Source organism: Ascaphus truei, chromosome 1 (assembly GCF_040206685.1).
Source record: "Ascaphus truei isolate aAscTru1 chromosome 1, aAscTru1.hap1, whole genome shotgun sequence".
In the NCBI taxonomy this organism is placed as follows: Eukaryota; Metazoa; Chordata; class Amphibia; order Anura; family Ascaphidae; genus Ascaphus; species Ascaphus truei.
This window is the reverse complement of record NC_134483.1, coordinates 92,430,730-92,449,040: the sequence shown is the minus strand read 5'-3', so window position 1 is coordinate 92,449,040 and position 18,311 is coordinate 92,430,730. Positions and strand designations below refer to the sequence as shown.

Sequence of the window (18,311 nt, the reverse complement as noted above, 5' to 3'; positions counted from 1 at the left end):
GGTCTGCGGGTGACATTGGGGGGCCTGCGGGGGACATTGGGGGGATTGCGGGGGACATCGGGCGACATTGGGGGGCTTGCGGGGGAAATCGAGGGTATGTGGGGGCCTGCGGGGAACATCGGGCAACATTGGGAGGCCTGCGGGGGAAATGGAGTGCACGTGGGGGCCTGCGGGGGACATCGGGCGACATTGGGGGGCCTGCGGAGGAACTGGAGTGCACGTAGGGGCCTGCGGGGGACATTATGGGGCCTGCGGGGGACATCGGGAGACATTGGGGGGCCTGCGGGGAACATGTGGCGACATTGGGGGGCTTGCGGGGGAAATCAGGGGTATGTGGGGGCCTGCGGGGAACATCGGGCGACATCAGGGGGCCTGCGGGGGAAATGGAGTGCACGTGGGGGACATCGGGGGGCCTGCGGGGGAAATTGACATCCGCACGGCCACACCAACTCCCCGATGGGAAACGTGGCCGGACGGTGACGCGCTGGATCCAGCAGCGAACTTTGCTTGCGCGTGCGCACGCGCACTACCCGTGTGTCAGCCTGCAGCATTAACCTGCCCGCGTGGGATCCAAAGGAGCGTGGGACGGAGGGGAAGCGCTTCCCTTGCTCCTCCCGCCCCTGGCAGGGGGCAGAGGGCAGAGGGCGAGGGGGAGGGGGAGAGAGAGGCTGACCCAGAGCTGGCAGAGGGAGGGGGGAGAGAGAGGCTGACCCAGAGCTGCCAGCCAGCCCTCTTCCCCCGTCAGACCAATCAGGGAGAGCAATTATTTATTTATTTAAAAAAAAAAATTTGAACATTTTGGCGCGAGCAGGGGAATTATTAGAGCCGCAGCAACGGCTCGCCAGCGGCCTAAATCCACCCGCCGCGGGCGAGTAGTTATAATGAATTGTCGAACACTGTATATATATATATATATATACAGTGTTCGACAAATCACTCAAAAATCTACTCGCCCAACCCAAAAATCTACTCGCCACCTAGTCCCGCCCCCAACCCCGCCCCTAGTCCCGCCCCCAACCCCGCTTTAAAATAAAATATATAAATAAAATACATTTAATAAATTCCTAGTCAGAACAACATTCGTTTTTGACATAAATGTATTTATTGTATTACATTATACTACAATTAGTCCTTGTTACATGTGTGTGTGTAAATGTCGGATCTAGAAATAAAAGCCAGGTGTGAATGACTAGTTTCCTGAACCCCTTAACCAATGTCTGGATGTCCCCGCTTCACAATATCTAAAGCAGCAATCCCACCTGGGATCTTACCTGATCCGCAGTCCCTCAATGTCCAGGTACGCTCATTCCCGCAATGTTATACATTGGGGAGGTGTTCATTACCTGTCTTCTGGGTTAGGGGGGGGTTCCGATGTCTTCTGTGTGAAGCTTGAGCCAGATCTGGAAGAAAGCAGTATAGGGTAGTTAAGATTTCGGTGTAGTATAGGGCAGTTAAGATATATAGGGTAAATAAGAGATCCAGAATGTGAGTGACAGAGAGAGAGAGTGTGGGAGTGACAGAGAGAGAGAGTGTGGGGGAGAGAGAGAGAGAGAGAGAGAGAGAGAGAGTGTGGGGGAGAGGGAGAGAGAGTGTTGGGGAGAGGGAGAGAGAGTGTTGGGGAGAGAGGGAGAGAGAGGGAGAGAGAGTGTGGGGGAGAGAGGGAGAGAGAGTGTGGGGGAGAGAGGGAGAGAGAGTGTGGGGGAGAGAGGGAGAGAGAGTGTGGGGGAGAGAGGGAGAGAGAGTGTGGGGGAGAGAGGGAGAGAGAGTGTGGGGGAGAGAGGGAGAGAGAGTGTGGGGGAGAGAGAGAGAGAGAGAGTGTGGGGAAGAGGGAGAGAGCGTGTGGGGGAGAGGGAGAGAGAGTGTTGGGGAGAGGGAGAGAGAGTGTTGGGGAGAGAGGGAGAGAGAGTGTGGGGGAGAGAGGGAGAGAGAGTGTGGGGGAGAGAGGGAGAGAGAGTGGGGGAGAGAGGGAGAGAGAGTGGGGGAGAGAGGGAGAGAGAGTGTGGGGGAGAGAGGGAGAGAGAGTGTGGGGGAGAGAGGGAGAGAGAGTGTGGGGGAGACAGGGAGAGAGGGAGAGAGAGTGTGGGGGAGAGAGGGAGAGAGGGAGAGAGAGTGTGGGGGAGAGAGGGAGAGAGTGTGGGGGAGAGAGGGAGAGAGAGTGTGGGGGAGAGAGGGAGAGAGAGTGTGGGGGAGAGAGGGAGAGAGAGTGTGGGGGAGAGAGGGAGAGAGAGTGTGGGGGAGAGGGAGAGAGAGTGTGGGGGAGAGAGGGAGAGAGAGTGTGGGGGAGAGAGGGAGAGAGAGTGTGGGGGAGAGAGGGAGAGAGAGTGTGGGGGAGAGAGGGAGAGAGAGTGTGGGGGAGAGAGGGAGAGAGAGTGTGGGGGAGAGGGAGAGAGAGTGTGGGGGAGAGGGAGAGAGAGTGTGGGGGAGAGAGAGAGAGAGTGTGGGGGAGAGAGAGAGAGTGTGGGGGAGAGAGAGAGTGTGGGGGAGAGAGAGAGTGTGGGGGAGAGAGAGAGTGTGGGGGAGAGAGAGAGTGTGGGGGAGAGAGAGAGTGTGGGGGGGAGAGAGAGTGTGGGGGGGAGAGAGAGAGTGTGGGGGGGAGAGAGAGAGTGTGGGGGGGAGAGAGAGTGTGTGGGGGGGGGAGAGAGAGAGTGTGGGGGGGAGAGAGAGTGTGTGGGGGGAGAGAGAGTGTGTGGGGGGGAGAGAGAGTGTGTGGGGGGGAGAGAGAGAGTGTGGGGGGGAGAGAGAGAGTGTGGGGGGGAGAGAGAGCGTGTGGGGGGGAGAGAGAGAGTGTGGGGGAGAGAGAGCGTGGGGGGAGAGAGAGCGTGTGGGGGGGAGAGAGAGCGTGTGGGGGGGGAGAGAGAGCGTGTGGGGGGAGAGAGAGCGTGTGGGGGGGAGAGAGAGCGTGGGGAGACAGAGGAGAGAACGGTGGGTGACACACACAGAGGGTGGGTGGAGAGAGAGAGTGGGGGGGAGAGAGAGTGTGTGGGGGGGAGAGAGAGTGTGTGGGGGGGAGAGAGAGTGTGGGGGGGAGAGAGAGTGTGTGGGGGGAGAGAGAGAGTGTGGGGGGGAGAGAGAGAGTGGTGGGGGGGAGAGAGAGAGTGTGGGGGGGAGAGAGAGCGTGTGGGGGGGGGAGAGAGAGCGTGTGGGGGGGAGAGAGAGCGTGTGGGGGGGAGAGCGCGTGTGGGGGGGAGAGAGAGCGTGTGGGGGGGGAGAGAGAGCGTGGGGGAGGACAGAGAAACGGTGGGTGACACACACAGAGGGTGGGTGGAGAGAGAGAGGCTGGGTGAGTGACTGGCTGGTTGAGTGGTTTGCTGGGTGAGTGGCTGGGTGGGGCAGGGGTGACTGGGTGGGTGAGTGACTGACACTGACTGGGGGGTGGGGGGGTGACTGACACTGACTGGGGGTGGGGGGGTGACTGACACTGACTGGGGGTGGGGGGGTGACTGACACTGACTGGGGTTGGGGGGGTGACTGACACTGACTGGGGGTGGGGGGGTGACTGACACTGACTGGGGTTGGGGGGGTGACTGACACTGACTGGGGGTGGGGGGGTGACTGACACTGACTGGGGGTGGGGGGGTGACTGACACTGACTGGGGGTGGGGGGGTGACTGACACTGACTGGGGGTGGGGGGGGTGACTGACACTGACTGGGGGTGGGGGGGTGACTGACACTGACTGGGGGTGGGGGGGTGACTGACACTGACTGGGGTTGGGGGGGTGACTGACACTGACTGGGGGTGGTGGGGTGACTGACACTGACTGGGGGTGGGGGGGTGACTGACACTGACTGGGGGTGGGGGGGTGACTGACACTGACTGGGGTTGGGGGGGTGACTGACACTGACTGGGGGTGGGGAGGTGACTGACACTGACTGGGGGTGGGGGGGTGACTGACACTGACTGGGGGTGGGGGGGTGACTGACACTGACTGGGGGTGGGGGGGTGACTGACACTGACTGGGGGTGGGGGGGTGACTGACACTGACTGGGGGTGGGGGGGTGACTGACACTGACTGGGGGTGGGGGGTGACTGACACTGACTGGGGGTGGAGGGTGACTGACACTGACTGAGGGTGGGGGGTGACTGACACTGACTGGGGTTGGGGGGTGACTGACACTGACTGGGGGGTGACTGACAGGGGGGGGTGACTGACTGACTGGAGAGAAAGTTACTGACTGGGGGGGTTACTAACTGGGGGGGTGACTGACTGGGGGGGGGTTACTGACTGGGGGGGGTTACTGACTGGGGGGGACCTCTGGTGTCATACACATACTCCCATACACACATACATTCATTCACACACACACACATTCTCCCACACACACATACACATTCTCACACACACACAGGGGAGGAAAGGCCGCGACCAGCACCACGCAAATCCCCCACCCACCCGCGCCCATCTCCCGCTCGTGTGGGGGGCAGGCCGACATCCCCCCCCCCCAATCAGCAGGGTGGGTGGGAGGCACGTGGCGAGGTATCCCCCACTGGGCGCCCCAGGTGACAGTCAGCCCCGCCGTGGCCGCCACTGCCCTGCTCCCCTCGCCGGCATGTCACAGTGCCTGGCCAAGCTGCAGGCTGCTTCTTCCCCCCCAGCCCGCGGCGGCATGATGCTCGTGGCGGGGGGGGGGGGGGGGCAGGCCGACATCCCCCCACCTCATGCGGCGGCTGCGCCATCATGAAGGTAGGGGACGCATGGGAGGCACGTGGTGAGGGCCGAGCCCCCCCCCCCGCAAGCCAACCGGGCTGCAGCAGCGGGGACCTCCCGCCCCTGACATCGATCGGTGGATCGAGGGGAAGGGGACAGGAGGAGGGGAAGGGGACAGGAGCAGGAAGAGGGGAAGGGAGCAGGAGGAGGGGACAGGGGACAGGAGCAGGGGACAGGAGGAGGGGACAGGAGCAGGGGACAGGAGGAGGGGAATGGGACAGGAGAGCTTCCGCGGTGGGGAGTAGGGAGCCATGTGGGGACCAGGGGGATCGCAGGGAAGGAGCAGAGGGGCCGCAGCATGGAGAGTACTTACACTCCAACAGAGCTCCAGGCAGAATGGCCGCTCGTTGGGGGCGGGCTCATATAGAGCCTGGCCGCGCGCCCACAAAGCCTGGAGCGCACGCCAATCAGGAGTCAGGTAGGGGAGTTTTTTTTTTTTTTTTTTTTTCAGCGCGAGCAGGGAAATTTCAGCGCGAACGGGGGAATTTAAAAAAAAAAACACGTGTGCTGCTTGGGCCAATAGTTACTCGCCCGGGGGTTGAATCCACCCGCCCCGGGCGAGTAAATGTATACAATTGTCGAACACTGTATATATATATTGTGACAAACGCCCCTCTTTTGTAGTGCTGACGTCTGTCTGGGTTCTTCCCGACACAGTCTTCTAGGGTTATTTAATACAAAAAACAGGATCATGCAAAGTATTAAGCTGCTTAACTCAGGCTTCTGCCTGCTTTATTTTCATCCAAGTAAGGTACTGCAGCTTTAACATGTGTAGGTTAGAGGTACTCAGATACTTTCATTCAGCAGTTCACTCATTTCAGTGTTACAATATTTCCCACACTGTTATTTCAAGAAATAAAACCAAAATCATATAAGCAAATCCTATCCCTTTCAGGGATCTAACTACACATCAGAATCAGTCTCTCTAACAGCTGCTGGCCAACTAAACTGGTTCCCCAGCTTAAAACAATGCTCTCTCATTTAGGGACACAAGATACAGCACAGTCTTTTAGCAACAGCAGTAATCATTTGTTTTGTCTTATCTGTTCGTGGTGTCCAGGCAAATCCTCTGGTACTGTCATACGTGGAGAGGCCGTCAACCTCGATACTGGATGCAGGAGAGTAGCGACACCCCCAGCCCCCAGGCTCTAAGGAGAGAGAGTGAAATGCAAAACCTCTCTGCTCTAAATACCTGTGCATGTGATTAGAAGAGCAGGTGAGGGAGAACTAGAGCCATTGTAATCTGTGGTCTGGATTTTCCATCCAGCTGCCTGAGTTAATGTGAAGCTGTGGAACGGATCATTTTTAGCTATTCCTGCACTTTCTGCTCTAAAATGGGGCAGAAAGCTGCCTAACATCTTTGGACTATGTCACATATCCCCCTCCCCAGCTCACACCTACTGGGGTGAGCGGCCATGGACCTCACTGGGGTGAGCGTCCTACCTGAAATACTTGAGCTAACTCCTCAGTACAACATTAAGTATTCACATGATACGAATATGAACTTTTTCCATGGCAATTATGGACAATAGGTTTCGTCATAAGAGACTATACTTGGCAAACATATTTTGTTGCTCTCTATTAGGGAACTATTTTGAAAAATAAGTGTCTAGCACACATTCTTACAACCCAGGATATGCTAAATATATTCACAAAACCAAACAATTTCTATTATCTCCCTGGGTTTTTCTACTGTAGAATATGAACCTCATTATATATTTACCAACCGAAAGGGCCATCAACCCTGTATATTAATTTGTAGTTTAGCTACATTTTCAACACAGAGAACCAATATAACACTGTAACATTGACAAAATGCTTATTCTAGAGGCCTAATATACCTTAACTACAATAGCTTATTTGCATAGTTAAGTGTCCGTGACATAGTCCACACGTGTAATAACAAAAAAATATCGGTCAATTCCCCAAACACATTTTTTTTTCTTTGACTTCCAGTCCATTACATTTCCTGACTTTATTTCATAGGCCGCTGCAAACTGCAAATGACTGGACTGTTTCTTTAGCTTCTGACGGAACTCTGGGGCCGGATAGTCTTTGTCTTTATATTGTGGCCCAGAGTGGCGAGATCCGGAAAAATTCAAGGCCAGCGTTGACCTTCGTCGCTTTTGATTTGCGACCTTTGAACCTTTATGGTACTTATAAGATGAAGCACTGATTACCTGGAGCACCTTCACCTTGATGGGGCTCTCACTAACTCCGGCTGTACCCTGTGGTATTTTACCTTTGCAGCCGGCAGGCATGTAGTCTTGGACCTCTCTTTCCTGAGGTCTACATTTATTCAGGCGGAAGTACCGCTGGATAACCAGTGACGCATTTCTCAGGGTTTGATAGCGAATCCTGTTCTGTGTCATCCTAGTCAGAGACTGGATTTTTATAGTTGCTCCTTTCATAATGAGGAACCTGTTTCGTACCATGCGGGCACGGTAGAATGATTGAAGAACACAGGCTGCTTTATTCCGGTGATTGAACCGACGAATTTTCATCCCTCTGTAGGCAGCCTGTAGGATGATAGTTGCGGCGCGTTTACGCCGATAATTTTCTCTTTCCCTTCTTCCTTGGACAAGAGCTTTGCAGTGCTTCTGAATTATTCTAATGCTTTTCTCCTTTTTCAAAATGTTAAGTTCCTCCACGAGAGAATTCTGTTTTGTGCATACATGTCGCAATTCTGTTCTCAGAGCGTCCATTTCTTCCTGGTGCTGGCTCTGAGTGTGCATCAGTGCTTCCTGCACTTCTAATTTTTCCTGAGTCAACTGTTTCTTTACTTTTTCTGCTTGGTCAGTCAAATCTGAATTTTCCAATTTCAGAGTCTCATTTTCTTGCTTTACAGTCTCTAACTCACTTAGGGCATTCTCATGGGTTTGCTTCAACATTCCCAGCTCTGTGTTCAGACCGTGGCCCTCCAGGCGTAAGTGTTGCACCTCTGTGCTGAGCGCATGAACCTCTTGTAGAGCCTTCCCGTATTTCTGTTTTAGGATAGCAATCAATTTGTCAGACTTAATCTGTTTTTCATCCATAGTGGCAATTACGGTGTTGGCCTTTTCCAGACTAGTCGTCAACTCTTCCAGCTCACTCCGTAAGAGAGACTCTGTTTTCTTCAAAGCCTCGTGCTCTTGTAAAGCTGGGAGTATACACCTCTGTAACTCGGCGTTCGCTTCTCGCTCCTTGTTCCAACATTCTCGCACCTTATTGTTAGATTCTTTCTCCTTCTTCCAACATTCTTGCTCCTTCATCAATCCCTGCCGCAGGACTTCATAATCATGGCGGGCAGCTTGGAGTGCAGAAACCAAAGCCTCTTTATCCTGGTTCAAGGATTCAGCTTCCCTTTGCTCCTCCTTTTCCTTTGCCACTGTTCCCGTGACAATTCTGCTGGTCACTCCGGTATGCAGCACATCTTGGCGCCTTTCTGATGCATGTCCTGACAGCGCAGGTTCAAGTGGCTCGGTCACTTCCCCTGTGACTTGAGGAACAGTTTTCTTTTTCTTCTTTCTTTTTGCTTTATTAGCTCCAGAGATATCAGTGGTACTGGGCACAAGCTCACTGGTATCAGCTTCCACATCTTGCTTGCACTCATAGGGCGTTGCTTGTTTTTGCAGCTGTTTGTCTTTGAAAATTTTGGGGCACACATCTTCCATGTGACCTACTTTATGACAGGCCCAGCATACTAAATTCATCTGTGGGTACGGCTCTCCTCCAGGGGCCACATACGAGTCGCCATCATCATCATCATCGTATGGCCTGAAGGGACACTGCTTTTCATGATTATGTACATTACAAAACAAACATTTCACGTCGGCCATTTTAGAAACCCGGCAGGGACAATCTGCTAGCTGCAATTTCACTCACTTCAGCAACTTGCATACAGCACTTGCTAGCTGCAAATTCACTCACTTCAGCAAAAGGCATTAGCTTTACAAACAGCACTGGCAAGATGCAAAAAAAATTTTTTTCTCTTCAGCAAAACATTTTGGTTTTCTGTTTGGGTTCAAGTGCTATTGCATCCACACTTCGCACATTCTCTGTGTATGCTAGAAGCACAACTGATATACACAGTGGGACAGACTTCACTCATAGCATCTGTACTTTAGTTCAGCTGGGCGGCCATTTTAAACCCCCGCATTTATTTGCAAACCCACAGACTTTTTAGTGTCGACCCGCATTCTCCACCATATGTGACAAACGCCCCTCTTTTGTAGTGCTGACGTCTGTCTGGGTACTTCCCGACACAGTCTTCTAGGGTTATTTAATACAAAAAACAGGATCATGCAAAGTATTAAGCTGCTTAACTCAGGCTTCTGCCTGCTTTATTTTCATCCAAGTAAGGTACTGCAGCTTTAACATGTGTAGGTTAGAGGTACTCAGATACTTTCATTCAGCAGTTCACTCATTTCAGTGTTACAATATTTCCCACACTGTTATTTCAAGAAATAAAACCAAAATCATATAAGCAAATCCTATCCCTTTCAGGGATCTAACTACACATCAGAATCAGTCTCTCTAACAGCTGCTGGCCAACTAAACTGGTTCCCCAGCTTAAAACAATGCTCTCTCATTTAGGGACACAAGATACAGCACAGTCTTTTAGCAACAGCAGTAATCATTTGTTTTGTCTTATCTGTTCGTGGTGTCCAGGCAAATCCTCTGGTACTGTCATACGTGGAGAGGCCGTCAACCTCGATACTGGATGCAGGAGAGTAGCGACACCCCCAGCCCCCAGGCTCTAAGGAGAGAGAGTGAAATGCAAAACCTCTCTGCTCTAAATACCTGTGCATGTGATTAGAAGAGCAGGTGAGGGAGAACTAGAGCCATTGTAATCTGTGGTCTGGATTTTCCATCCAGCTGCCTGAGTTAATGTGAAGCTGTGGAACGGATCATTTTTAGCTATTCCTGCACTTTCTGCTCTAAAATGGGGCAGAAAGCTGCCTAACATCTTTGGACTATGTCACATATCCCCCTCCCCAGCTCACACCTACTGGGGTGAGCGGCCATGGACCTCACTGGGGTGAGCGTCCTACCTGAAATACTTGAGCTAACTCCTCAGTACAACATTAAGTATTCACATGATACGAATATGAACTTTTTCCATGGCAATTATGGACAATAGGTTTCGTCATAAGAGACTATACTTGGCAAACATATTTTGTTGCTCTCTATTAGGGAACTATTTTGAAAAATAAGTGTCTAGCACACATTCTTACAACCCAGGATATGCTAAATATATTCACAAAACCAAACAATTTCTATTATCTCCCTGGGTTTTTCTACTGTAGAATATGAACCTCATTATATATTTACCAACCGAAAGGGCCATCAACCCTGTATATTAATTTGTAGTTTAGCTACATTTTCAACACAGAGAACCAATATAACACTGTAACATTGACAAAATGCTTATTCTAGAGGCCTAATATACCTTAACTACAATAGCTTATTTGCATAGTTAAGTGTCCGTGACATAGTCCACACGTGTAATAACAAAAAAATATCGGTCAATTCCCCAAACACATTTTTTTTTCTTTGACTTCCAGTCCATTACATTTCCTGACTTTATTTCATAGGCCGCTGCAAACTGCAAATGACTGGACTGTTTCTTTAGCTTCTGACGGAACTCTGGGGCCGGATAGTCTTTGTCTTTATATTGTGGCCCAGAGTGGCGAGATCCGGAAAAATTCAAGGCCAGCGTTGACCTTCGTCGCTTTTGATTTGCGACCTTTGAACCTTTATGGTACTTATAAGATGAAGCACTGATTACCTGGAGCACCTTCACCTTGATGGGGCTCTCACTAACTCCGGCTGTACCCTGTGGTATTTTACCTTTGCAGCCGGCAGGCATGTAGTCTTGGACCTCTCTTTCCTGAGGTCTACATTTATTCAGGCGGAAGTACCGCTGGATAACCAGTGACGCATTTCTCAGGGTTTGATAGCGAATCCTGTTCTGTGTCATCCTAGTCAGAGACTGGATTTTTATAGTTGCTCCTTTCATAATGAGGAACCTGTTTCGTACCATGCGGGCACGGTAGAATGATTGAAGAACACAGGCTGCTTTATTCCGGTGATTGAACCGACGAATTTTCATCCCTCTGTAGGCAGCCTGTAGGATGATAGTTGCGGCGCGTTTACGCCGATAATTTTCTCTTTCCCTTCTTCCTTGGACAAGAGCTTTGCAGTGCTTCTGAATTATTCTAATGCTTTTCTCCTTTTTCAAAATGTTAAGTTCCTCCACGAGAGAATTCTGTTTTGTGCATACATGTCGCAATTCTGTTCTCAGAGCGTCCATTTCTTCCTGGTGCTGGCTCTGAGTGTGCATCAGTGCTTCCTGCACTTCTAATTTTTCCTGAGTCAACTGTTTCTTTACTTTTTCTGCTTGGTCAGTCAAATCTGAATTTTCCAATTTCAGAGTCTCATTTTCTTGCTTTACAGTCTCTAACTCACTTAGGGCATTCTCATGGGTTTGCTTCAACATTCCCAGCTCTGTGTTCAGACCGTGGCCCTCCAGGCGTAAGTGTTGCACCTCTGTGCTGAGCGCATGAACCTCTTGTAGAGCCTTCCCGTATTTCTGTTTTAGGATAGCAATCAATTTGTCAGACTTAATCTGTTTTTCATCCATAGTGGCAATTACGGTGTTGGCCTTTTCCAGACTAGTCGTCAACTCTTCCAGCTCACTCCGTAAGAGAGACTCTGTTTTCTTCAAAGCCTCGTGCTCTTGTAAAGCTGGGAGTATACACCTCTGTAACTCGGCGTTCGCTTCTCGCTCCTTGTTCCAACATTCTCGCACCTTATTGTTAGATTCTTTCTCCTTCTTCCAACATTCTTGCTCCTTCATCAATCCCTGCCGCAGGACTTCATAATCATGGCGGGCAGCTTGGAGTGCAGAAACCAAAGCCTCTTTATCCTGGTTCAAGGATTCAGCTTCCCTTTGCTCCTCCTTTTCCTTTGCCACTGTTCCCGTGACAATTCTGCTGGTCACTCCGGTATGCAGTACATCTTGGCGCCTTTCTGATGCATGTCCTGACAGCGCAGGTTCAAGTGGCTCGGTCACTTCCCCTGTGACTTGAGGAACAGTTTTCTTTTTCTTCTTTCTTTTTGCTTTATTAGCTCCAGAGATATCAGTGGTACTGGGCACAAGCTCACTGGTATCAGCTTCCACATCTTGCTTGCACTCATAGGGCGTTGCTTGTTTTTGCAGCTGTTTGTCTTTGAAAATTTTGGGGCACACATCTTCCATGTGACCTACTTTATGACAGGCCCAGCATACTAAATTCATCTGTGGGTACGGCTCTCCTCCAGGGGCCACATACGAGTCGCCATCATCATCATCATCGTATGGCCTGAAGGGACACTGCTTTTCATGATTATGTACATTACAAAACAAACATTTCACGTCGGCCATTTTAGAAACCCGGCAGGGACAATCTGCTAGCTGCAATTTCACTCACTTCAGCAACTTGCATACAGCACTTGCTAGCTGCAAATTCACTCACTTCAGCAAAAGGCATTAGCTTTACAAACAGCACTGGCAAGATGCAAAAAAAAATTTTTTCTCTTCAGCAAAACATTTTGGTTTTCTGTTTGGGTTCAAGTGCTATTGCATCCACACTTCGCACATTCTCTGTGTATGCTAGAAGCACAACTGATATACACAGTGGGACAGACTTCACTCATAGCATCTGTACTTTAGTTCAGCTGGGCGGCCATTTTAAACCCCCGCATTTATTTGCAAACCCACAGACTTTTTAGTGTCGACCCGCATTCTCCACCATATGTGACAAACGCCCCTCTTTTGTAGTGCTGACGTCTGTCTGGGTACTTCCCGACACAGTCTTCTAGGGTTATTTAATACAAAAAACAGGATCATGCAAAGTATTAAGCTGCTTAACTCAGGCTTCTGCCTGCTTTATTTTCATCCAAGTAAGGTACTGCAGCTTTAACATGTGTAGGTTAGAGGTACTCAGATACTTTCATTCAGCAGTTCACTCATTTCAGTGTTACAATATTTCCCACACTGTTATTTCAAGAAATAAAACCAAAATCATATAAGCAAATCCTATCCCTTTCAGGGATCTAACTACACATCAGAATCAGTCTCTCTAACAGCTGCTGGCCAACTAAACTGGTTCCCCAGCTTAAAACAATGCTCTCTCATTTAGGGACACAAGATACAGCACAGTCTTTTAGCAACAGCAGTAATCATTTGTTTTGTCTTATCTGTTCGTGGTGTCCAGGCAAATCCTCTGGTACTGTCATACGTGGAGAGGCCGTCAACCTCGATACTGGATGCAGGAGAGTAGCGACACCCCCAGCCCCCAGGCTCTAAGGAGAGAGAGTGAAATGCAAAACCTCTCTGCTCTAAATACCTGTGCATGTGATTAGAAGAGCAGGTGAGGGAGAACTAGAGCCATTGTAATCTGTGGTCTGGATTTTCCATCCAGCTGCCTGAGTTAATGTGAAGCTGTGGAACGGATCATTTTTAGCTATTCCTGCACTTTCTGCTCTAAAATGGGGCAGAAAGCTGCCTAACATCTTTGGACTATGTCACATATCCCCCTCCCCAGCTCACACCTACTGGGGTGAGCGGCCATGGACCTCACTGGGGTGAGCGTCCTACCTGAAATACTTGAGCTAACTCCTCAGTACAACATTAAGTATTCACATGATACGAATATGAACTTTTTCCATGGCAATTATGGACAATAGGTTTCGTCATAAGAGACTATACTTGGCAAACATATTTTGTTGCTCTCTATTAGGGAACTATTTTGAAAAATAAGTGTCTAGCACACATTCTTACAACCCAGGATATGCTAAATATATTCACAAAACCAAACAATTTCTATTATCTCCCTGGGTTTTTCTACTGTAGAATATGAACCTCATTATATATTTACCAACCGAAAGGGCCATCAACCCTGTATATTAATTTGTAGTTTAGCTACATTTTCAACACAGAGAACCAATATAACACTGTAACATTGACAAAATGCTTATTCTAGAGGCCTAATATACCTTAACTACAATAGCTTATTTGCATAGTTAAGTGTCCGTGACATAGTCCACACGTGTAATAACAAAAAAATATCGGTCAATTCCCCAAACACATTTTTTTTTCTTTGACTTCCAGTCCATTACATTTCCTGACTTTATTTCATAGGCCGCTGCAAACTGCAAATGACTGGACTGTTTCTTTAGCTTCTGACGGAACTCTGGGGCCGGATAGTCTTTGTCTTTATATTGTGGCCCAGAGTGGCGAGATCCGGAAAAATTCAAGGCCAGCGTTGACCTTCGTCGCTTTTGATTTGCGACCTTTGAACCTTTATGGTACTTATAAGATGAAGCACTGATTACCTGGAGCACCTTCACCTTGATGGGGCTCTCACTAACTCCGGCTGTACCCTGTGGTATTTTACCTTTGCAGCCGGCAGGCATGTAGTCTTGGACCTCTCTTTCCTGAGGTCTACATTTATTCAGGCGGAAGTACCGCTGGATAACCAGTGACGCATTTCTCAGGGTTTGATAGCGAATCCTGTTCTGTGTCATCCTAGTCAGAGACGGGATTTTTATAGTTGCTCCTTTCATAATGAGGAACCTGTTTCGTACCATGCGGGCACGGTAGAATGATTGAAGAACACAGGCTGCTTTATTCCGGTGATTGAACCGACGAATTTTCATCCCTCTGTAGGCAGCCTGTAGGATGATAGTTGCGGCGCGTTTACGCCGATAATTTTCTCTTTCCCTTCTTCCTTGGACAAGAGCTTTGCAGTGCTTCTGAATTATTCTAATGCTTTTCTCCTTTTTCAAAATGTTAAGTTCCTCCACGAGAGAATTCTGTTTTGTGCATACATGTCGCAATTCTGTTCTCAGAGCGTCCATTTCTTCCTGGTGCTGGCTCTGAGTGTGCATCAGTGCTTCCTGCACTTCTAATTTTTCCTGAGTCAACTGTTTCTTTACTTTTTCTGCTTGGTCAGTCAAATCTGAATTTTCCAATTTCAGAGTCTCATTTTCTTGCTTTACAGTCTCTAACTCACTTAGGGCATTCTCATGGGTTTGCTTCAACATTCCCAGCTCTGTGTTCAGACCGTGGCCCTCCAGGCGTAAGTGTTGCACCTCTGTGCTGAGCGCATGAACCTCTTGTAGAGCCTTCCCGTATTTCTGTTTTAGGATAGCAATCAATTTGTCAGACTTAATCTGTTTTTCATCCATAGTGGCAATTACGGTGTTGGCCTTTTCCAGACTAGTCGTCAACTCTTCCAGCTCACTCCGTAAGAGAGACTCTGTTTTCTTCAAAGCCTCGTGCTCTTGTAAAGCTGGGAGTATACACCTCTGTAACTCGGCGTTCGCTTCTCGCTCCTTGTTCCAACATTCTCGCACCTTATTGTTAGATTCTTTCTCCTTCTTCCAACATTCTTGCTCCTTCATCAATCCCTGCCGCAGGACTTCATAATCATGGCGGGCAGCTTGGAGTGCAGAAACCAAAGCCTCTTTATCCTGGTTCAAGGATTCAGCTTCCCTTTGCTCCTCCTTTTCCTTTGCCACTGTTCCCGTGACAATTCTGCTGGTCACTCCGGTATGCAGCACATCTTGGCGCCTTTCTGATGCATGTCCTGACAGCGCAGGTTCAAGTGGCTCGGTCACTTCCCCTGTGACTTGAGGAACAGTTTTCTTTTTCTTCTTTCTTTTTGCTTTATTAGCTCCAGAGATATCAGTGGTACTGGGCACAAGCTCACTGGTATCAGCTTCCACATCTTGCTTGCACTCATAGGGCGTTGCTTGTTTTTGCAGCTGTTTGTCTTTGAAAATTTTGGGGCACACATCTTCCATGTGACCTACTTTATGACAGGCCCAGCATACTAAATTCATCTGTGGGTACGGCTCTCCTCCAGGGGCCACATACGAGTCGCCATCATCATCATCATCGTATGGCCTGAAGGGACACTGCTTTTCATGATTATGTACATTACAAAACAAACATTTCACGTCGGCCATTTTAGAAACCCGGCAGGGACAATCTGCTAGCTGCAATTTCACTCACTTCAGCAACTTGCATACAGCACTTGCTAGCTGCAAATTCACTCACTTCAGCAAAAGGCATTAGCTTTACAAACAGCACTGGCAAGATGCAAAAAAATTTTTTTTCTCTTCAGCAAAACATTTTGGTTTTCTGTTTGGGTTCAAGTGCTATTGCATCCACACTTCGCACATTCTCTGTGTATGCTAGAAGCACAACTGATATACACAGTGGGACAGACTTCACTCATAGCATCTGTACTTTAGTTCAGCTGGGCGGCCATTTTAAACCCCCGCATTTATTTGCAAACCCACAGACTTTTTAGTGTCGACCCGCATTCTCCACCATATGTGACAAACGCCCCTCTTTTGTAGTGCTGACGTCTGTCTGGGTACTTCCCGACACAGTCTTCTAGGGTTATTTAATACAAAAAACAGGATCATGCAAAGTATTAAGCTGCTTAACTCAGGCTTCTGCCTGCTTTATTTTCATCCAAGTAAGGTACTGCAGCTTTAACATGTGTAGGTTAGAGGTACTCAGATACTTTCATTCAGCAGTTCACTCATTTCAGTGTTACAATATTTCCCACACTGTTATTTCAAGAAATAAAACCAAAATCATATAAGCAAATCCTATCCCTTTCAGGGATCTAACTACACATCAGAATCAGTCTCTCTAACAGCTGCTGGCCAACTAAACTGGTTCCCCAGCTTAAAACAATGCTCTCTTATTTAGGGACACAAGATACAGCACAGTCTTTTAGCAACAGCAGTAATCATTTGTTTTGTCTTATCTGTTCGTGGTGTCCAGGCAAATCCTCTGGTACTGTCATACGTGGAGAGGCCGTCAACCTCGATACTGGATGCAGGAGAGTAGCGACACCCCCAGCCCCCAGGCTCTAAGGAGAGAGAGTGAAATGCAAAACCTCTCTGCTCTAAATACCTGTGCATGTGATTAGAAGAGCAGGTGAGGGAGAACTAGAGCCATTGTAATCTGTGGTCTGGATTTTCCATCCAGCTGCCTGAGTTAATGTGAAGCTGTGGAACGGATCATTTTTAGCTATTCCTGCACTTTCTGCTCTAAAATGGGGCAGAAAGCTGCCTAACATCTTTGGACTATGTCACAATATATATATATATATATATATATATATATATATATATATATATATATATAAAATATTTTTTTGTTTTTTTAGGACAACTATATATAAATATATATATATATATAGATAGATAGAGATATATATAGAGAGAGAGAGACATATATACAGATATATATGTAGGTATGCTTATATTGGGAAGAAACTATCATTTTCAGCGAAAATATAGATAAGAACTGTAACATACGACACGCGTAGTACAGTAACTTTTGTCACCTGGTGGAAATTAAGCCGAATATATTCCGATATCTCTGTCACCTGGCAAACCCTCCACGACGACAGGAAGAAATTTTTCCCGCATCTGCTCCTCCAATGGAGTTAACATTAGAGCTTGTGCTGGCGGCCCACCTCCAGTGGCAGAAGCATGCATCTGTTGTGCTTGGATTTTTTTCTTTAAGTTTGCCCTGATATCATCGAATCTCTTCCGACAATTCGCCCGGTCCCTGACATGATTCCCACATGCAGACACAGCCAAGGTTATTTGATCCCACATTTCTTTTTTTGATGCTGAACTTGTCCGCCCTTGAAATACATACAAAATATATGATGTTAATTATTATTAAAAAAACGAGCAGTTTCCTAAACTGCTACCTGTTCCAAGAGATACCAAACATGCTGGTTTCGGTTGAATATGTGTACCACATGAGCATTTACGTGGAAACATACAAATCTAAGGAAGCTTGCATGAATATTGTATGAACTTTGGCAAACTTTTTAGACTGATAGTTATGGTCGTTATAAAGCATGAAGGATTATGTGTGTAACAATTAACTTTAATTGATAGATATTAGAGAATAATAGTTTGATATTAAGACATCTCCCATGAGATAGGATAACATGTCTTTGAACAATCAATGCAAAGATAGACTTACCTAGTAAATGCCCATACAGAGAGTCATATTGCTCCAAAATCCCTGTGACAAGAACTCTGTTTTCCTCTTCATTGAAACGAGGATTACGTGGCCGCTCCACACGTTTCCTCCGACCACGTGCAGCCACAGAGCTTGGCTGCTGCTGACTGGACTCTCCTTCTTCCAATGGAAGAGACTCCAAAAGTGGCCCAACACCAACCACCCCACCACCAGACACCCCAGCAGCACCACCACCAGACACCCCAGCAGCACCACCACCACCAGACACCCCAGCAGCACCAGCAACAGACACCCCATCAGCACCAGCAACAGACACCAAAAGCAGCACCAGCAACAGAGCCACCAGCAGCACTCGCACTCACAGCAACACCACTCGCACTCCCAGCAACACCATTCGCACTCTCAGAACAGCACTCCCCTGAATCCTACGTTCACTCAGACGCGTACTCACACGACTACCAGTACCACTCACACCAGCATCACTCCTCCCACGCCTTTCGGCCATACCTATAGCACTCAAAAAGAACAGAAAAGAAATTTAAAGACAATC

At 48.5% G+C, this 18,311-nt stretch overlaps 1 long non-coding RNA gene across 1 annotated transcript; it reads left to right on the top strand.

The window, feature by feature from the left end:
• The first annotated feature begins 9,135 nt into the window (after positions 1–9,135).
• Positions 9,136–16,789, top strand: LOC142490028 (uncharacterized). The gene is made up of 3 exons (XR_012799980.1): positions 9,136–9,513; positions 12,948–13,103; positions 16,538–16,789. It is a non-coding gene; the product is annotated as an uncharacterized LOC142490028 (long non-coding RNA).
• Positions 16,790–18,311: the final 1,522 nt, after the last annotated feature.